The sequence below is a fragment of the Cavia porcellus genome, unplaced genomic scaffold, assembly GCF_034190915.1.
Source record: "Cavia porcellus strain 051 isolate PalLab524CR breed Dunkin Hartley unplaced genomic scaffold, mCavPor4.1 scaffold_2, whole genome shotgun sequence".
NCBI lineage: Eukaryota > Metazoa > Chordata > Mammalia > Rodentia > Caviidae > Cavia > Cavia porcellus.
This window is the reverse complement of record NW_026947485.1, coordinates 41,428,838-41,452,102: the sequence shown is the minus strand read 5'-3', so window position 1 is coordinate 41,452,102 and position 23,265 is coordinate 41,428,838. Positions and strand designations below refer to the sequence as shown.

Genomic DNA, 23,265 nt, shown 5'->3' with positions numbered 1-23,265 from the left:
TCTACTATATTCCTACATCCTCCTTAAACCTCCTATACTCACCAGTAACAACAGGAGAGACCAAAAGCAAGTACTTTAAACTTCTTCATGGATGTTGGTTAGTAACCTATGATAATTAAATCTAACTAACCTTATTTTCTTAATGCTAGTGCACATATCTGAAAAATTTAGCAAGTAAAATGAAAATGGCTGTTTTATATTTAGGCATTTATATTATGATAAAACCAGCTGCTGTCTTCAGTTCATTCATTTTTAGTTATCCAATCACTGAACATTATTTCTTCTGATGTCAATCGTCTGTGACACTCACTTATTTCAGCTGCGTTGGTTGGTGCAGTCTGTCATGATGCTGAGTTCTCTTCCTCCCTTTCAACCTGGATTTTCTGATTTGGTCATGTCTCACCTCTCCCACTCTCTGAAGGCCAACCCTCAGCTCACTCAATCTCAGTCCTATTCATTCTCAAAACAAACAATTATTACTATTTCTATGGTCTAGAATATAAATTGAAATCTAAAAGGGAGTCTAAAACAGTAGACCAACTCACAAAATTTGAGAGATAAATATAGTAAGTGTTTAAATGTTAAGGATTATTGAGATAAAAAGGAGAATTCCCATTAATTCTATTCAAAATATTGTACCCTCACTTTGAGCATGTGCTCCATTGTTCCTGCCACATTTCGATGTAGTTGTCAAAGTCCTCTTTCCTAAGTGTCTTTAGTTGTGCTATTCCTGGCTAATGTAATATCCTGAATCAATTCAAAATGTTTCCTGTCCATGGTTATGTTGACTTTGGGGAAGAGCCAGAAGTCGCATGGTGCCACATTCAGTGAACAAGGCAAAGGAGGACACGCTACAATGCTTTTATTGGTCAGAACTAATGTGACCATTTGAATTGACTCAGGACATTGAGGTTGCCGTAACAGAACAACTAAAAATACTCATGAAAGAGGGCTTCCAGAACTTCTTCAGTAGTGGTAAGAATGATGTTGTAATCATATTGGAAGCAAGCGGAAATACTTCAAGGGGATTAATGGCATTGTGTCTTTTACTGTAATAGTTTGTTTTTAATTTAAATATCATGTTAACATATCATATTATTATTACACTTCATATATCATTTCCCTACTACCCTCTACTGAGTGTTTTACAGATTTGGGAACACAAAGAGACAAACAACACAGACACACACACACACACACACACACACACACACACACACACACACACAAAAGACCAGTTCTCAAAAAAAAGCATATTCCGGTATCCAAAAGGTATAGTGTCCCTCAGTCTAACTTCACTTCCTTAGGGGGCAAAAATTCACGCAGATACGGGGACAATGTGTTATGCTCTTGTCTTCTGCATCGTGGGACAGCTCTACTGTGCTCAGAATTCAAGTTGCCTGTGAAAACAGCTTTACCAGCTCTGTCCAATAGTGCTTGCCCCCACAAAGGAGAGACAATTCATAAATAAATACTGAAAAATGGTTGCAACAACTACAAAAATTCAAGTGTTTCCTTATAAACACCTATCTGATTATCATTTGCTTTGCTTAGTTCAAGATGGAGGGTATGGTAGCTACTGTTATGTCAGGTTGTCTTGTGGTGAAACACTATGTTGCTTAAATTGTTCTGTTCTGACCTGTTTTGTTATGTCCTCTTTTATTTTAATCTTTAAAAAAAAAAAACATGGAGGGATTTCTGGAATATGAGACCAAAGTCTCAAGAAGCCAGGATGATTGTTATAAGAAAAGAGGCAAGTGACAGGGAAATGTACTGATTGAGACTAAAATGACTACTTTTGAGACTCGTCTGACTCTAGATAGACACCCATGTGTTTCATTGACTTTGCATTACTGCGCTTAATGTCTGAGAAAGATTATGAGCCAGAACAGTTGTGTCCATGATCACTCATTTTGTTAAGTACAGATTCCTCAGTGTTAACTAAGAACTGCCTATGCTGGAAACATGAAGAATCTGTCATTTTAAAGACTTCCCCAGAGGTTGTGATACAACAGTCCCGATCTGTCATCCAGCTTTTGGAAACCACTGCTCTCCAATATTTTAATGCCCCTAAACCAATACAGCTTTGTTCTTCAGAGAATTTTATGTCATAGAAGAATCAAAATAAAAATAATTCTTTCATGGTATATGCAAGTAGAAAACAACCAAATCAACTCCTCTCTTTCTCATCAGATGAACTCAAGACCATAAAACCATTTCTCAACATTTGTGGGGGACTTTTTCCAGGACACCAGTGGACAACACTATTTACAGATGCTTATGTCCCTCATATAAAATAGCATAGTATTTTTATATAACCTATACACATCTCTTAAATCAACCCTAGATTTCTGTAATACCTAATACAAGGTAAATACTCTATGAACAGTTGTTCATATTTATTTTTGTTGCAGAGAGAAATATTCTATGAGCAGTTGTTCATATTTATTTTATCTTTATTGTTTAGAGAATAAAGACAAGAATAAATATACTGTGCATGTTTTATGCAAATATATTCTTTAAATAATATTTTTAAACCATAGTCAGTTTAATCTGCAGACTCAAAATCTGTGGAAGCTGTACAATTTCCAGTGTCTAAAAGTTTCTAAACTTCTTATCCTATCCTTAGACACACAGAGATGACTGGAACTAATTCTGACTAAAGACATAAATTACCTGAGATTTTAAAAATGGAAGAAATTAAATGTATTCCGCTCAAGACAGTTTCAACAGAAAGTGGGAACTAAGTAGAAAAAAGGAACACACAGAGAAGGAATAATATAGGGAAAGACTCAAACTCAAGGTACAAAATATGACATACGGTATTTTAAAACAGATGTCTAAATTCTAGGTAAAACTGAATTGCTGTTCCTTAAATTTCCTGAAATAGACAGAAACACATGCATCCAGGCATAGGTATACACAGGCCATTGCCTCTTCTCTGAGTATAATTGTTTATCTGACTTTTTGTGTGTGTGTGTGGACTTTGAAGTAAAGGGAGAATATTTCTATTATTACAAGATGAGAGATGGACAGCAAGCATAGAATTGGCAGAAACTGCCTATACCAAATTGGTTCAATGGATGCAATGACCATGAAAATATCAAGAAATTTGGAAATTATTCGCAATTCATAAACTGTAAAGAAGAACTAGATACAATTTATCTCGGTTACTTTTCTCTTGTTGCTGAGACAAAATACCTTATGCCCAAAATTAGGCAGGGAAATGTTTATTTAGCTCACAGTTTGTGGAAGTTTCAGTCCAAAACCAGCTAGTTCCATGGTATGGTGGCGTGTCAGACAATTCACAGAGGCAAATGGCAGAAAAAGCAACAAAAGCAAAAAGAAAGGAGCGTGAGAGAAGATTCTTTCTGTCCCTTGTATTGTATGCGGACCACACCCACTTGGGTGTAGCACTCACGTCTATAATCCAGTATTGGACCATGAATCACTTACAAGCTCTACAAGTCCCCATGACCATGTGAGGCTTTGGGAGAAAACCAGAAACAAACCATAAAAATGTCTATATGTTATACTATTAAAGTTTTATAACCAAAATATTCTGGATTTAATATACAACTTTATTTTAATGCCTCAGCATTCTCTTGTCAGCTTACAAATATGTTTTTCAGCATTTAATAATTGGAAGAAATTTATATGTACTTTTCTGATAAATTTTAATAAAGCCCCAACATAATACAGATACTCTTCTTCAACTTCTCTTTGTAAAAAAATTAACTTCATATATAATAGATTTATTTGTACTTTTAAATACCACACTGTCTTACTAAAACCATATTTAAATTTTCAGTCTTCAAATTATGTATTTCCTTGGCTTGTTATAAAATCTAGTTAATTTGAATGAAGATTAACTATATGCAATTGTGTGCAGCATCTGTCTTTTTAAATCACACTTTTTAGGACAGCCTGACCTGAGTCACAGGTGACTCAGTTGACACTCAAAGATATTTCATATCAATCAAGCACTTGACCACAAATTGAAAGACTGGAAAACACTTCCAAACTAAAAAGCAAACAGCTTATTTCTCTTCAAGATATTTAGATAATGCATATTTCTGTTCCTCTGTGTTAATGTGTGAACCTCATTGTGACACTTAAGATTTTATAGCAGCTAAAGTTGTTCTTTACTTCCTAAATCTCACTCCCTCATTCATCTCAAAGAGGAATTTAGGAAGCTGACAATGACTCATTGACTTAATTGGCTGTAAAATTTCATTATGCTATAGTTTCTAAAGTTAGCATTAATGTATTCCTTCCTATAAAGTACTAAATATTGTCAAAGTCTATATGTCAGCCATTCATTTAAAACACCACAGGTTGTAAAACTGTGATGTGTTTCAGTGTATAGCTTAAAATTAACAACGTGTAGCAAGTGTTTGCATGGTAAAATATGAGTCAGTCTCATAAATTTTACAGTAAAATGGTCTGATGTTTTCATTAATGAAATCTCTAACTCCTCACTTTATATCATATTTCTAAAACATTCTAGAAATTCTTATTGGTCCAAGAAATATCTCATGTTCTTTAAATTTAGTTCAGATATTTCACACTCCATAGTGTATCTTGATGAATTTTGTTCCTACCTAGTAAAAAGGTAAATAAACTCAAATTTGCAAAGTACTTAATATATTATAATGTTTTTCTGAGAGGAACCCATTAGGAAATTCAAATCCAATGATAGACACATTCTTAGTACAGAGAGTTGATTTTTATTTTTTTTTCCATTTCTATAGATAGAATTTGGTTTTCTACATGACATATGTCAGAAAGATCTTTTCATTTTCCTGAATTTGGTCTTTCAAAGCTTCCAGTATAGATATACTGATGATCCAATAAACAGAAGTTAATTTAAGGCAAAAACAAAAGTCCTATCAATTGCTGTATTCATAGAAAATCAAATACCCAGCTGGTTCTTTCTTTCTTGTTGTCTCCCTTTCAGGTAGAAAATTTAGGGCTCTAAATTTGTGTGTTAAAAATTATCTGTTTTCAATTCTTCTATGATTTTCTCTTAAGCATGCAGCAATTATTTTTAATAATTAAATCATTTCCTTGGAGTTGCTGTGAAAAGAGTGGTAACAGGGAAGAAGAAAATTTGTGAACCTGCCACGAATAAATACTACATGTTAATGCATATAAGACCAAATATAAAAGTAATTTTCCACAGAAGTTTCATATTTTTCACTAGTGATGACTAAAAGTAAAACCGTCATGCTATAAACACGTGAATGTTGTAAGCTCAGTGATTTGTAAAATTAGTGAGACCATGTCAGGAGGAGCACTGTGCACTACAGAGTAATTACTAGCAAATTTACCAGTGTAGGTCATCTTTTATTTCATGCACACTGGTTTGATACACTAAAGAAGCGTGGGGAAGAAACTGAGCATGTTCCATTCTGCAGCAATGTACATGAGAATTCTTACGTGTCTCCCACATCACAGAGGAATGAAACGTGGGACTTGAGATGGGCAGAAAGACGAAATGATAGAAGGAAGCAGCTGAATGTGAGAAGGAAGTTAAAATTCAGTAGAACTGAACTGGGGTCCCAGCTGGAAGGCATATGGCATTGGACCCAGTAGAGACCCTGTCTAAGCCTGGGGCTTTAGCTAGGAAATTTATCCACTGGGACAACCAAGTTGAGATTCCTGACCTTGCAGGCATATCTTCAGCTGCCATTAACTCTCACTGCTCTACCTTTAAATTACTAACTATAACATAAGATCCCTAAAGCACAGGCCTTTACTCAGCTGTTCTGATTATCACTCCTCTTCTCTGACCCAGATACTTCTTTCTCAGTTTCCAAACCTCATGTCATCTCAAGCTAATTAATTTGGAATGATATTTCTTATCAATTTAACAACTTAGACTAGATCATGAAGCAATTTAAATATGAGATTTAAATGTTGAATATTGTGCACTTGAAATTGAAAACCGTGATAAATATTTATATTTTTTGTTGGGAATTAAAGCAAGCCCAGCCTGGAAGGAGAGATGTAAGTTGGGAGATGTTCCATGTAGAGATCGGAGACAGTAGAAATCAAGAGAAGGAATGAAAGAAAATATACTTTGCCCCAAAATTTGACAGAATCGACCACCTGATGAAGTATGGTAGTAAAGGTCTTGGGCTATAAAGAAATCAGGATTTTGAAGCCAGCAGAACAGCACTGACATATGAACAGCATTCACAGGAAGGTTCAGTTTATGATGTTCTTCCAGTTACAACAAGACCTCAGTTACAAGACTTTTTTTTGTCATATTCTGCAGTATTTATTGCATCCTTTAATATAGTGATCTTATATAAGTATATTTGCTTCAAGAATAAAAGGTCCAAATATTTAGTATATCCGTGTAACAGTAATGTGGTTGATCACTTATTTATACACTGCAATAATTTAAGCCCTTGTGGAGTAAAGGCATAATGCTGTGATGCATGATAAAACTAATGGCCTCAGACATCAGAGTTGTGTTCTACTATTAACAGAGCAAACAATTAATTTTGTGATGTAGAGTTACACATTATCTGTAAAACTTAGAGAATTGATGAGATGACCTGATAGGATCCCCTCAGCTCTACAAGTCAGAATTCCAGAGCACGCTCTCTTATTTCTAAATGCTTCCTCCCTGTATATCCTAAGATCACTTGAAGATTACATAAATGTACAAGAAAATGCTGTTCTCCAACTAGTACTAAAGACTCTGCAACAGAGCTACTACTGATCCCTGGAAATTTTAAACAAATGGAAATCCCCCATCAGCCTGGATTTTAGTTTTGGAGTTCTCAAATCTTGGTTATTTTGCCACAGTTTCCTTATTCTTAATAGTCACATCAAATTTTATGCCTTATTAAAGAGAATAATTTTCAGTTCTGTTATTTTGACATAATGTTTAAAGCAATGGCTTATGGAAAATAAGGTCAGAGAAGCAAAAGGAAAGAGAAAAGTCACAGAATTAAAGTAGATGAGACATTGCAAATAGGACCTCTTTAATATTAAATTATTGTTATCCTTTTTGTACCAAGAAAGAAATTAAGAATCAAAAATAATTTACTCAAGATCACAAATTTATGACAGTAAATGGTAATTTCAAGTCAGGTCTGTCTGATTCAAAATATTCTAGGGAAACTATTTACCTGTGAAATTTTCTTTGATTCATTCAACTCAGGTTCATCTTTTTCTTTCCTGAACTGCTGTTTTACTCACTGCCACTAGACTCATGATTGGTTGGTTTAGCTGTAGATAGAGACTCGGGGATGGGGAGAGTCTACTAGAGTACTACAGTAAAAGTTAAAATCTGTTATAAAAGCAAACAAACTTTTTCCAAATTTTCAATAAATATTAAATAAATGGAAAAACTTATATTTAAGTATATTAAACAGGGTTCCATAACATTTTAAGCATTTTTCTAACCTATATAAATGAAATCTGAGCAACTACTTGAGATGAAGTTGACATAAAATGGCTGAAACTGGGAAGAAAGATGATTAGATATTTGTGACAAAATCCAGCAATAATAAAGTTTGATACATTTAGCTTTAAAAAATTAAAATAGGCTATTTTAGCCACATATGTGTGCCTGTGTGTATTCATATGTGTGTTTGTTTGTGTGTGTGCACACATGCATGCATATCTCTAACTTTCTAGGAAAATAACATTAAGTTCAAAAGATATTTCTACACCTAGGGTTCTGCTTCATGGATTCCACGGTAGGCTGTTGCAAGGATCTATAGAGACAGATTCATTGAATTAATGAACTAATTTGAGCCTCTGCCTTATCTATTTACAAAGGGCAGAAGAAATTAGGAGATAAGGGTGCACTGCAAAAAATCACTTGCTTTCTATCTTCTTCTATAATTTAAATGTGTAGTAACAGGAATTGAAGGCCAGCTGCCTGGGGACACATCAGGAGGCCTTCATAAATCAGCCACTGAAGAGCTCTAGATCAGTTCATAGTAACTTCTGTCGTTTGTGCCTGACAGGAAATGGAAAGTGCTTCAGGCAGGTACCACGGTGTCCCCATCAGTATTAAAATTCCCATGCAATGCCCTCGGGTTTCCAAAACACTGAAAAACTTAAGGTAATTGGCAAATAAGATTAAGAGACTATCTTCAGATAAAGCAAGCAGTTTAAAAGAAAGACATTCTAAAGAGCAAGTTATTTCATAGATCCTGCAGTCCTTAAACAAAGAAAAGGCTGTTTGATTAAATCCAGTCATTTGCATTTTTCTACTTAATTATCTTAGCTCACGCACAAAAGAGACAAATTCTGATTTGAAATAATGTCTAAAGTTATTGAAGAATAGTCAAGTGTCTCTTTAACACACACTGAAGACACTCCTCACTCTAGATGAATTTAGATTTTCCCATCATAATTACTTCAGTAGATAGGACTTCCAGTGTTCCTTCCACCCCATGTGGTATAGTCATTAAAGAACCTAGGACACCGCTCAAGATTTGCTTTTTGAATAATGCTTCACGTTTTGCTAATTGCAAAAGTAATACAGAGTCAGTATAAATGTAAACATGTAAATAAGAAACTAAAGGGTATTACTAGCTTGCAACCTTAATCACTATATGTATATTGGTCTAGTGCCTTAAAGAACTTTTCTTGGCTTTCTTTTTTTTTTTTTTTTTTGAGGTGCTAGAGACTGAACCCAGGACCATCCTACTGAGGAGGTACATCCCTAGGCAATTACTATTTTGGGTTTTTGGTTTTTTTTTGTTTTGTTTTGTTTTTGTTTTTTAATAAGAGAGGGCCTCACTAAGTCACTAAATTGTCCACTCTGGATTTTAGCACTCCACCTCCTCCTGCCTCAGCTTCTCAGAATATTGGGATGATAGGCATATGCCACCACACCCAGCCTTGTCTCTATTTTTAAGCATTATGATGATATACTCTTCTTAATATGTGCTACTTTTTAATACACTGTATATACTTCACCTATAGTAAAAACTGTCCTGCCTTGTAACAAAATGTTTTCTAAATATTGCCTTTAATGTTTAATTAAGATTCTTATGTAATTTTTAGTCATTTAATGGATTGAAATTTTTGCATGTAATTTGTTCTTGACCCTCAATGGATGTTTGGGACGAAGTACAGATCTCAACATTATGTTTTTCAAACAGTGACCAGTTCTCACAGTGCTATTTATTAAATAGCTCTTTCCTCACTAATTTATAAAAGTCACTTTTAATATATGTCAAATTCTTATACATTGCTGGAATAAATCTGAAGTGTTTACTCTAAGCCATTGTATTCAAATATACCAATACTCTACATTTTGACAATTATTGTGATTCAAAATTTTAGATCGTTGATTCTTTATTTTTATAATATTCTTATTTTTAAACATTCCTTAACTAATATATTTGAAAAAACAGAATTTTATTAGGATTGTACCAATATTTTTAAAAAATTAATTGAGAAATATTAGACATTGCTGCAGTATTAAATTCCTAGTTGACAATATGAAATCTCTGTTTATTCAAATATTCTATTGGAATGTTCAGTAAAGATATTTTACTCACATAATTATTCTGGATTCAATTTCTTGATGGTTTGATATTTCATGTTTTGAAGCTTTTCAAAATAGGAATTTTGCATTTGCATTGGTTTTTCTTGATATAATCCATAAATTGATTCATTATTAATGTTCAACATTTTATTCTACTCTTATTTATATTCTATGGTTTCTAGAATACCAAGATCAAATTCTACAATAAAGGAAAATGCAAAAGAATAAAGGGTCTAGGGTTAGATTCAGACTTTAGACATTCTCTTAGTGTGCCTTATTCTTCATTCGTAGAGTGGGAATTTCCTACATAGATTGATTGATTGTATGGCAGCTGCCAGGAATAAATGAGACAAGACAGAATATGTGGCACAACACAGAATGAAATAATGTAAGTAGAGTTATAAAATACTTAATTTCTATAATATTCACCCCTTTTCAAATAACACAAACAAAAGAACTCACAACAAAATATGAAACCCACTACATAGATTTTTCTATTCATTCCTTTAACGTGAGAAAGGCAATATAGTTTAGTGATAAATAACACTCATCTTATATCCCATTTGCCTGTGTTCAAACCCTAGGTTCACCACTTAGTAATTATGGAGATTTGAATAAGTTTCTTAACCTGCTTTTTCAGTTTTCTCATCTGTAAAATGGAAATGATAGTATATACTCAATAGGGCTGCTACCACAATTAAATCATTCAACATACAAAGAGTAGTTGAAGAATATATTAAAAATGCTAAGCACCACATAAGTGAATGTCGTCATCATCATCACCATCATTATCTTTATTACTCTTATTCTTTAAGCTTTGTGATTTGCTAAGCACTGAATGAGATACAATAGGAAACAAAAAGTGACCTAGGTTGTAACATCATAGAGTGATGTTAGAGCTAAGATCTGTAGGACAGATGGAAATGTATTGAATGAAGGTCCTAGAGAGCACAGGAGTAAGTAACAACAATGGCAACAGGCTCTGGTAAGGAAGCAGAAAATTACAGGGATTTAAACAAGGTCAGTGAGATTGGAAGCAGAGAAGAGGAACGGATGAAGTCTGAGAGGGGCTGGGGTCACTCAGGAGATCCTGTAGGCTACCTGAAGTCACTTTGTCTTCTCCTCAAGATAAGCAGGAACCCATGGAAAGGTGAAATAACTAGGCTTCCATTTCAGATAGAATATAGAGTGAGAAAAGAGGGAGGTGTGGATGGAGTGGGTCACTGGAAGGTTTATCATGGGTTGGATAGGAACAAATCAAGGCATACGATAAGGTGGTGACGGAGATGGAGAAATGTGAATGCAGTTGAGATGTATTAAAAGACAAAATCCACAGTATTTAAATATGGGAGTTAATGCAAAGGGTGCTATCAAGAGTGTCATCTAGGTTCCCAGCTTACATATCGGTATAGATATCTGGCTTATGTATCTACACAGATGCTAATGCTGTACAATATGATGGGCAATACTGCCTAGGTCAGAAATTGGATGTGACACTAGGTAAATACACATTTTTGTAATGGATTGTTATGTTTTAGATTTCAAATGTCTTTCAAAAGTGTCGTGTATTTACAAGTGTGGCATTTGGAAAGTGGAATCATGAGGGCAATATCTATCCAGGCACTTGGAAAACCCTAAAACCACTTCAATCCCACCAGATTACTGCTCAAACGGGAGCAGACCTTGACTTCATTTTCACATTTTTCTGGTTATACAGGCATGCAAAATACAACAGTTGTGGATAATGGAGGCTTTCACTTAGATTTCAAAAGGAATCCTGGAAGAACAGGTAAGATGCTCTGTGAAGGAAACTGTGAAGGTGTGAGAGTAAAACCAAGGGCAAAATAGAGGTCCCCCAGGAGTTGGCGATACCAGTAGATACCTGAGCTAAGTTAGGAGAGAGGCCACATGCACTGTGACTAGTACTACCATGCAGGCTCTCAAGTTCACATCACACCACAATGTTTGCCTAGTTGGTTTTAAGTCTTTTCCTCTATTCTGCCCTTTTGGAATGGGAATGTTTATTCTGCATTATTGTATGTTGTAAGTATTTAATTTTGTTTTGATTTTTATAGGGGCTCACTATTAAGCATTTGCCTTTAGTCTTTGAACTTAGACTTTTTAGCAATGCTTAGAATTTGGACTTAAGACTTTGGTGACTTTAAGAGAGGGACTACATACATTTTGCAGAATCAGAAGGGCATGCTCCTTTTGTGGGCCATGGGTGGAATGTTAGGATTTAGATGTAAAATGTCTCCAAAAGTCTCATGTGTTCAGAGATAGGTCTTTTGCAAGGTCACTGAATTGTGGAGATGCTATACTCAATAGTAGATTAATCTACTGATAAGTTTATAGCTGACTGTGATTTTAGGAAATTGGGCCTTGTTAGAAGTGAGTCACTGGGAATGTGACCTGGAAAGGTGTATCTTGTCTCCAGCTCTTCCCTCTCATTTCTTCCTGGTAACAATGAGTTGAGCAATTTTCCCTACATGTCCTTCCACCATACTGTTTCTGCCCTGGAGTCAGCCAACTATGACCTAAAATCTATGAAACTGTGAGACAAAGTAAACCTTCCTTTTTTAAATTATAGATATCAGGTATGTTGTCCCAGTGACCAAAAAGTAACTAATATTTGAGCAATCAACACTGTGTGTGTGTGTGTGTGTGTGCGTGTGTGTGCGTGTGTGTGTGTGCGCATGTGTGTATTCCTATTAAGACATATCATGGAAATCCCACCAGCTTTTACCTGCTAAAAATGGTGTCTGCTCACTTGGCCCTATGGGACTTGCCTTGCTTATTTGGGTTCAAGATTCCAATACTGAATGTTCCTCAGTATAATTACTATTATTTTAAAACTTCTCCAAATGTACATTACAACACAGGAATCAGAAAAGTAGATGGCATGGGAGTTTTTTGAAAGGCTCTGTTATCATTCAGCAAGTGCTTTCAATCATTCTATTTGTAAGGTAGTAACAGCAGACTCTAAATAAATATGAGAGTCAATTTTCAATATAAACACAGAAAAGTAAAGCTTTTCTCCTTTCCACTCCTAACTTCATCTTCCCACTTCTTTATACTCTTGCTATTCTTAAGATTTTGTCAGAAATGAAGGAGCATTATGAACTTATAATTTATAAAGTAAGAATTCCCTCCCTATTGACCTTAAAAATCATGCTATCTGCTTTATAAAACTTTATTTCATGACCTAAAAATGGTTCTTAAAATCAATGTAGTGTGTCAAAAACAGTATATTTTCAAAATAAAACAAATATCAAACATATCATAAATAGTAACAGGAAGAAATGTTTCTTGAAACTTATATTTCTGATGTAAGATGTATATACTGTGCTGTCATATACCATACATTATTAATTTGGAGAGGAGTATACAAAAGATTGATAATAGCATATTTTCATTCTCTCATTTTACACACACTGAAGTGGAGACAGATGGAGTGAGTACTTTCTTCAGGTCTACCCGCTATGCAAAAACAAAACTGGAGCCCATAAATCACCTAATTTCTGACTGTCCTTTGATACCATGTTGCCTCTTCTCAGCTGCATTTTCTTTCCTATTATAATTATGTTTCATAGGGGATGAGTAAAGCTTAAGGGAGTCTCTAAATAGCTCTGTCTATGAGGAATTAAAACCATTGAAGGGATCCATATATTATGGGGAGAAATAAGTACCTGGAAGTTACAGGAAATGTAGGAAACGTGTCTCAATTCAGTATCAGTGGAAACTGAAAACAAAAGCAATGTTTTTGGTCGAGATGATAAAAGCAAAGAATTTTGTGACAGAAATTTAAATTTTGAAAAATGAAAAAGATTGACTGTAGCTTAAAAATAACATGTAAATACTTTAAAGAAAAATTTGCAGTCTGTGTAGCACCAGAATACCCAGATGAAAATCGAACACAGTTGTTGACTCTGTATAACACAGTCAATCCTCTGGATGACTGAGTAGGTCTTTCACTTTTCTTCCCAATTTTAGGGGTCACAGCACAGGTGTAGGTATAATGCCAGTGGCTGATTAAAGCAGGTCGCAATCTGTCTGGGAGAGTTTCTGTGCCATCCTTCATAGGGACAGGGACTAGACAGGATGACCTCTCCTGTTGCCTTTCAATTAATTCAATCAGCCTCTGCGTCTATCAGACGTCTTCAGGGAAGCAAACTGTACATCGCTCCAATCCTCAACAGGAATCGGTAAACACAGAGGCTGCAGACAGTGTCTAATGAATAAGCAGGATCCATCTTCCATTCATCATTTACACTTTCTCCCTACATAATATTTCTCCCTCAATAACCTAAAATCTCCTGGAAGACAGGTGCTGGATCTACAAGGCCAATGAGCTCTTACTGGGTCTAAGTGTAGTTCCCTCACACATCAACATTAGTAAACCAACCTGAACCAAATTTCTTAAGAAAGAGGGGTATATTACACAATTCCAGTTAGATGTCCATGAGACCTCATCTTTTTCATTTTAATATTCTATGAACTGTCACTCTGCCAAACTATGATGAAATATATTAAAATACTTTGAGGAAAACTCTGATCAAAACAATCTATGCCTTCTATTTTTATATTCAAATCAGTGTACACAAAAAGAGTTAATAGGAGTGTTTGTTATTGTTGTTGCTATTGTTGTTGTTTGCTTCCTAAAAGACTAGCAAGATAATTTCTATAATAGAAGAAATATACCATCTGAGGCTAATAGCATTAGACAGTGTTGAAACAACAGATCCAAGATGAGGTAAGTGCCACATGACTGCTCATGTCAAAGTCCTCATGAAACCTCTAGTTGTATGTCAACACTTCCTAAACAATCAACAAGACATCAGTACTCATTAGACAGAAGTCACACATAACATTGCCTCAGATCAAAAACTGTGGCTTTTAACTAAGAATTTAACTTACAGTAGGAAAGAAGTGAGTGGGTGTGACAAATCTTTTACTAAAAACATAAATAATCAACATAAAGTGTAATATTCTTCAACACTACATGAAAACTAAAGTATAGCCTATTGTTTGTCTAATTCTATTAGGGTCTAAAAATTATTCCAAATGGAAAGTGGAAATATGATCGAGGAAGGACTGAATTAACAACCAAGAATCTGTTCTGACAACAAATTGGTTTTGCCTTGGGAGACATAGCAAGACCCCATAGACTGTCTCATTATTACCCTTGTGTATAAAAGCTTGGAAAAAATCAAAAATATTTTCATCTTTAAACATTAAATGCATGGAAATTCAAAAAAAGAATTGAAAATATTTTCATCTTTAAACTTTCCTCATATGCTTTGAATACCAAAACACATTTTGTGAGAAAATTATAAATAGAAATTTGATAAATTTAGAACTAATGTGAAAATCATATCCCTAGATACACTTTAAATATACTTCTAACAAATCCATTTTTCAAGTGATTTATTTTTGCCTCCAAAATTATGTTACTGGCACCAAGAACTAGAATAGGAAACAGCGGAGATATGACAATGGAAACATTTAGGCAGAATGGTCCAAGTGCACAAATGTTCATAAATAGCCTTCTTCTTAGACTTTGAAAAAGAAACTGAATGTTTGTATGTATGCAGACTGAGCCAACTCTATGTTGGAAAACCTGGAAACGTTCTTTCATAATTTGCAAAAATTCTGTCAGACAAGATATATTGCTCTCACTCAAAAAAACCTTGTCTTAGGTATGTTAATAACTTATCATTATACACCTGGAAGACAAACATCCAGACACTGTATCCATCTATTTAAACTATTCTTGGCTTTATTTTATGATTATACCTTAGGTGTAGATAGCAAAGCATAAGCTCACAAGTAGTGTTATGGGTTTATATGAAGATATGATGTGTTCCCGAATCCTCAGATAGACCTGTCTCGGTTAACACCAGTAAGAACCTGGTAAACACTTGACCTTTGACGTTCATCATATTGTGGGTTAAACTTCTGTTTAACATAATATTTTTTTGAGTTTTTTACTAGTCTTTCAATCAAATGCATTTAGGATTGAGACAGCTTCAGGTACTACAGTCATCAAGTGAACCATCCTCCTTTTCAAAGCCAGGCTTCTTAGAAGGACATCTATATTTCTGTTTTCCTGATGCAGTGTACATCTTAATACCTACATTTGACTTGCAGCCCAAACCCACCCCAGAGCTATTTTTGGAAGAGATGATTAGTCATATATCAATAACCAATCTCACTTCTTACAGTTTATTAGAATTCGTGGTTTTTGGTGGGCACATGACTGACTAAAGAATTCATTTTAAAAATACTTTCGTGGCTAAATTTAGCTCTCAATAAGATGGAGTCAAATGTATAATATGGCAACATTTAGGAATCATGCTTAGAAGACATAAGTATAAGACTTTTAGCTCCTTCTCATTTTTTTTGTCCTTAAAAGGCAGATGTGATCACCAGAGTCATTCCTGTCGTCTAAAAACCAAAAGGAATTAGAACCACATCCTGAAGACAACAGGACAATAAACTAGAAGGAATCATTTTCCCAAAGGCCTGAGTAAGGTACAGTCTTTATGCCATTACTGAACCCCTTTCTCTGGATTTTACCAGGCAGGAAAAGAAAGTTCTGAGGTTGGTCATTTAAACAAGTGTTTTCACTCTCTGCTGCTTATAGCTGGTCCATAATTCTAGATGCTGTTCACCTATGATCTTTTTTTTAATCTAAGCCCATAGGCAGTAACACACTGAACACCACACTTTGACTTTTTGTTGTACTAGTCTTTTGGGGCTGACAGTAGGAATGTAGAAAAAACATAAAATTTATCATAGAAATTCCTATATTTCTATTATGTCTGGTAAGTAATGTCATGTCCCTTAGTTTCAGTGTTACTACTGAATAAGAGGATAATAACTTCCTCTTTCAAAATGTTGGAAGTAACCAACCAAATAAAACCTGTGGTGTGTCCATTTTCACAATACCTAAGTCATTTAGGGTTAGAGAGCTTTACACACTGACCATTAAAATGCCTTAAACCTGAGTATCTCTTTTAGCTTTACCTGCTCACTGAATTAATGAACATTCTGGCTTTCAAATACATTTACTGTCAACCGATGAAAGATAAAAATATGTGGCTCATATGTACAAAGGAAGAAATACTATTCAGACATAATAAGAATGAAATCCTACCATTTATGACATTGTGGGTGGAAATGAAGTTTATGTTAAGCAAAACAAGGCAGATATAAAAAGACAAGTCGCATATGTGACTCAGAAGAGCTGATCCCTTAGAATGATAGTTCCCAGACTAGAAAGGCGAAGCAAGTGGGGAGTGGTGGAGAAAGACTGGTCGGTGGGTACCGAGTTATAGTCAGAGGTAAAGGAGAAGTTTTGAGTTGCTATTGCACATTCAGGTGACTGTAGGTTGCAGCAATGCACCATACATCTCAAAGAGCTGGAAAAAAGGATTTTAAAATTTTTCACCAAAGAAGGAATGATAAATATTGGAGGAAATAAATATTATTAATGAAATCCAGTCATTACACATTTTATGCATGTATTAAAACATAACTTATTTACTCTGTTAATAATGTCTAATATTCATATTTTATGTTGAATTTAATAAGTACACAAAAAAGAACTTTAAACAAAAAGGAAAAAGCATTTAAATGTATTCTGCTGTTTTTTGTTTCTAAATTCATCTTTTTTTCCTATCCAATTTTAAGACAATGGGTAGGAAATATGGTTATTTTTATTGGTAATTTTATTTCAAGAATACATAGCAATGTCCCATCAACAGTGCCCTGTGTCCTATCCTTCCTCAGAGAGTAATAGTGGAGCGCAGAGTCCTTCCCAACGCCACCTAATGAAAGGCGTATTTCTCTTTCTTTACCAGCCTCCTCATGACAGGATCCTGTCCTTCACTAAGCTCAGTCATAAAGCCCATTATGTTCCCAGTTATCATACTCCATACTCTTATAGTTTAAAAGTAAATGTAATAAATACGATAGGCTCAAAGTTCTCCTTAGTGATTATAGTTGACCCTATGAAATCTCTGCCAATCAATTAGATGTAATGGTCTAATTTAAAAGATGATCAGATTGAGCTGGCAAGGAATTTTTTAATTGTCCATTGTTTTCTCAATTAACTTCACAGATGGAGAGGTTTTCAGGTTTCTGCCCTAATACATAAATGTTATTTTTTTTACCACACTATTGGCTCTTTTCTACCCTGTATTTAGTACATGTCTAAACAAATTATGATGGAAACTAAATTAGTCTCTAGTGTCTCTAACTTTCACAGTCCTAGATGAAGTTCCTCTCCTAAATAGCTATTGTTGTCTCCTCTAATCCTTTCCCAACAGATGCTCCATGCCATTGAACAAGCCATGTCCCACAAATGTACAGGTGGCAATGGTAAGAGATGCCAAGGTGTTTCCAGCCAGGAGGTATAGCGTTGATATCTTTTCACTTCTGACCTCCAGTCATCAATAAATTATATACACATAAGGGAAAAACCATCAAAAATAGATGGCATTATTTCCACTATCCAAAATGATCCTCTTCTCAGATTCCCAAGAGACAATTAAAAGAGAGAGAGAAAGAGAGAGAGAGAGAGAGAGAGAGAGAGGAACTAAGTGTAACTCCAATAAAATACCACAATTAGATACTTGCTAGCTACTAGCCCTTTAAGATATACATACAAGCACACCTAACATGAAAACAGTATGAATTACTGTATTAATCTGTATTAATGAAAAATCTCTTCAAAAGTAAAATTGTATATAACAAAATATCATATCATTTTTATCTCTCAATCTAATTATAAGAAAATTACCCTCAAGATTCTTCTATTCGTGTCATATTTACAAGACAATGGTTTCTATTCTGTTTGAGTAACTTTTCAAGTAGTATTTTATTGCATTTATTTCTAATTTGCTATTTGTTATAGTAGTACTCCTTTTTAATTTATTCGTAACATGTCTTGATTTGACTTGCTATGGCGTCTACTTGTACCCTTCAATTATTTGGAATGGAACTTTTGTTTTTATTTTTAGATTTTGAAACCTTCTTACACTCATAATTGGGTCATTATGCTCTGATTATGCAATTCTTCACCTAAGGAAAATTCTACTGGAATTGAAGTTTTAATTAACTTTACAAATATTTAGAAAAATTTCTAAAACTTTGATTTTTAGTCTGTTTCACTCTGAGACAAAGATGTCACCTAACAATCAAACATTAAAAATATGTAAAGAAAAGGAAATAGTCCACCTAATTCTATTTGAAATTATCAGATTAAAAAATGCACTTGCACTGTTCATTTTGTTCCATCAATCTTCAGGACAATCTTTGGTCAAATACAACAACAACAACAACAAAAAATCCATCTAAAAATGAATAGTTATTCCATTAAGAACTGAAAAAATATACTTCAGATATTATTTGCATTGATTTTGTTACTTATTACTCAAACTTCTATATGCTTTTCTAACATAAACCATTCTACTTATAGTAGAATACCTTCTTATATTTCCTGTATTTTAGTGCTACTCAAACAAATCTTATGCCTTATGTGTGAGCAAAATTTGATCCTCCTCTGCCATCTATTGCAATGACAAAATAAAATATAATTACATTGAAGGACGTGAAGTATGAGTTCTATTTTACCCTGCCAAGAACTTCATCATATCTGTGCAGTTAAACAAACAATTAAGAGCAAACCAAAAAAGCATTAGACTAATTAGAGCTAGCCCTTAGGAGACATATGCCTAGGAGACTGCTATCAGGTCACTTTATAAATGAGACAAAACAAAATGAAATAAAACTAGCCCAACTCAGGTAAAGAAACTGTCCATAGTTTTGCTCTTCAGTTGTTGTAAATGCAGCCTTAGCAATTACCTAAGCTATTCTTTGTGCATAAATAGATTTTCATGTTTTCTAGAATATGTTTAAAACCTGTAACATGTGGCATTGGAACTTGGAAACAGCGTTTGGTAAACTAAGTATTAATACAGAAGAGAAAAAAATAGAACAAAGAGAAAACATGTAACAAATGACTACAGACTGTAAAACAAGACATTTTGTTTCCAGTATATGCTTAGTTTGTGCACAATATGATCTACAACATGCAATAAGATAATTGCTATAAACATGTTATATGTATTACACTTACTCTGCATTTCCTGCTTGCTAGAAGCCATACTAAAATGTAAGATAGCTTAATAATGTTCAAAAGATTAACAACAGAAAAAAAACCACAATGAAACACAACAAAAGAGTAATTACTATTCAGTAGGGAACACAATGAAGGGATTTTTCTCTAGCTGTAATCAGTTTATAATTACGGCCCTGCCAACAAGGCAACACATAAAGAAACAGCAAGAAACTCCGAGTCAGCTTCCATGTTATAAATTTATGGCAGCTTCGAGCTCTTTGTCTTCACTGCCCTGACAGGCAATGGGGACTCTGCAGTTCTTAGGCAGAGACTCCCCTCATCAGGACCAACGTCCAGATGCACAGGTTAATGTTCCACAGAGCCATTTGCTTTTTAAAATCTCCACAGAGCATGACAAATAACACAGATTTAAAATATAAATAACTAAAGCTCAGCATCAGGAGAAAGGAGCTTCTTGTTTGTCAGAGACAAATAACAAGCCCGAAGAAATATGAAAAATGCGCTCCGTAAAATAGATGGATATTATCCACTACCGTGAGTGGTTAAAATTATGTCATTCTAGTGAAGCAGAAAGTACAAGTTGCCTCTGCTACCCCTACCGTTTACTCTTTCTATACGACTTTCCAGATGAGCTTTGCTCGGTAGGTTATGTCAGGTAGACTCAGAGATTAATACATCTGGAAAAGGACAAAAATGAAAACTCTCTTTTAATTTCCTTCAGGGTTGAATCACTAAACTGTTTCCCAGATAGCGATATTCAAGATGAAATCCAATCACTTCTTTAATTCCAAAACAAGTCTGTGTGAGAGCATATCTTACAAGACATTATAATGATAGTCTACTTTTAAAAATGCAGACTATTGGCCTAGGTGTTTATTGAAATTTCTTTTCATTAAATAGATATGCAAGCGCACAGTTTCTGAGGAAAAATATACCTTCATGTAGCTTGTATAAGACTTAACATGATATGACCATTCACATCCTTTTTAATTAAATGTTGGAAACTTAGTTGCACATTAACACTTATCCCTATTTGTAGATTAAGCTACTATATTAATATTTTACTGAAAAGTACATTTTGCCTTAAGGATGAAGTCCTAGAGGTGCATCAGTTGATTTCATATGATTGCGCTAAGGCAGTCAAAGGGAGAAGCGGTGTTTGCCAAATCGGAGAGGAAGGGCTGTACTGATGGTGGCAGGAACTTATGGGAAGAGCAGCCCAGAGTCCGAACAGGAGAAGGCGAATGAGAAACAACTGCAACAAGAATACAGCAGAGATGCCTGGTGGCTCACAGGTGAGAAACTGAGCTCTCAGTGGAACAGCTGGCCACAGGGCACCTGCTGCTTTGTGAGACTGCACAATGTGTCAGATGCCTTTCCAGTAGGGGACTAGGAGGGAAATGTGACATCTTCACGAACTCTGCGAGACCACTAGGGTGCCATCTGATAAATGATAGTGTTAGAGTCCTAAATGGAGTCTAAGCATCTGTTGGAATAAACGTTCTTCCTCAAGGGCTCTGCTTATGAATGTGGAGTTACCCCCACTCCATGTAGAATAATGACGTGGACATCTTGTGCATGCAGCTATTTAGAGACATGGAGAGAGAAAGAGACATAAAGAGAAAGACTCTGAAACCCCATCAGGCATAGCAAGTAGTTCGTAAGAGACCTCTTAAAAATACTGCATTTCTACATTCTTACTTTAGAGAAGAAGATTTGGGTGGAGGTGTCATGTTTAGATAATTGAATATATTTTTGCTATCCCTTTCTTTTCCACATTTACTTTCTGACTTGCATTCACAACACATAACTTCTTTGGAAGTTAACTATTATCTTTCCACCTTCCTCACTATATTCAAACTTTAAATGCAAAGCGCTGTCTGCATTGTTTCTCAAGGCAATCTTCCCAGATATTTTTTAAGTCCTCCAAAACCAGGGTGGCTGCCAACTTAAGGTGGTGACTCACACGTTGAATTGTGCATACATCCAAGCACAGAGTAGAGGAAGAAGCACCTTTTTCTTCTCCTTGTTCAGGAGTTTTGGAGGAAAAACTGACTTGTAATACATAGTGCCAGGGTGCCCGGGACTACGTTCAAAAACTCAGTCCTCAAAGCATCTAAGCATTTTGCTCATAAAATATAATTTATTGCCAATTGTGACAGGTGAAAAATAATGTCTTCGGCACAACTGGTGAATAAAAGCACCATAGGGGTGTTCAACTGAATTCTGCAAAAATAAAGCACTACTCTGAAGGAGATAAGCATCAATTTTAATCAGACTATTAATCATTGTTCTGTAATTAACATATAACTGCAGGAAAACAGGTTTTTTGGAGAGATGGAAACAGAAGCTGAATAGGCCCACCTGAGCGTGATCTATGCCACCTCACTGAGGATGTGAGCTTGCTGGTGCTGTTTGTCTCAAAAATCAGGAGTATCTGGTATTTGTAAATATACTTTCAAAGAAAACTCACGGATTTAAGTGAAAGTTTTCCTAACAATGATGTAAAAGAATTGTGTTACCCGTTCATTGCTCTTATACCAGTGTCCGGCAGACCATACTGGGAGGGAGTAAGGGTCAAAGGCCCATGATACCCGTATCTTAGAAATGGAGTTTAGGGGAGGCCAGCAGAAGGGTCACTGGTTGCTCCAGTCCTGAGTGGCCTCTTCACATCTGGTCAGTATCTGTGTTTTTATGGGAAATTTCAAAGAGCTTCAGAGCAAATAGCTATAATCTCTTTCAACCAAAGTCCATTGCCCTTGGAAACCTGTAGTTATCAAAGCAATATTTAACCCACAGTTGGCACTGTGTGATCCCTGTACCATCAACTGCAGTGTTGCTCTCACAGGCAATCTGAAGAAGCAGATTTCTCAGGTCTCACCCCAGCTCTGCTAAATCAGACAGTCTTGGCTGGGGTCCAACTACCCAAATTTTACCAACGTAATTCAGATGCACCTTTAATTTGAAGGTTACTGGTTTAAATTATAAACAATTAGGTGCCCTTAATCCAAATTACCTTCTGCTTTAATAAATAAAAGTTCTGACCCTGGTTGTCTCCCAACTTTATACCGCAGAAGCCCCTACAATTCAAGTAGTTTCAATTGTACCTATGGACAATTGTAGAAAAATACCCATCTTTTCATTTAGGAAACAAAAGGTCTTCTACAAAAGTTAGCAGCACCTTCCCTCCCCCCATCTCTGCCATGAATAGTAATCACTCTAATAGTAGTGATCATGGGGAATTAAACAAGCCAGGCTTTCTAAGACCTTTGAACGTTTTCCATTCTCCAACACGATGACTAGTCACAGTGCATGCCCACTTCTGCTCGGCCCCAGTAGTCCTTTTTCTAGTCTTCCTCCCTACTGAAGCCCACACTAAAGAACTTACATCATATTCATCCCCCACAATCAATTTGGATAACGGAGCACTCTTTCATGTCTGAGTTAATCCCTCCATACCATCACCCCCCCCCAGAGACAGAAGAGAGCTAGAGGAGGATCCTCACTGTCATCATGCTGATATGTGAAGTCTTCTCCTGACAGTTTTCTTACAGCTTGCTTTCAAGTGTTCACTTACTTCATTTCTTTC

At 35.2% G+C, this 23,265-nt stretch overlaps 1 protein-coding gene across 5 annotated transcripts in view; it reads right to left on the bottom strand.

The window, feature by feature from the left end:
• Grm8 (glutamate metabotropic receptor 8) overlaps positions 1 to 23,265 on the bottom strand; it is a 783,619-nt gene that overhangs the window by 315,791 nt on the left and 444,563 nt on the right. The window lies entirely within an intron of this gene.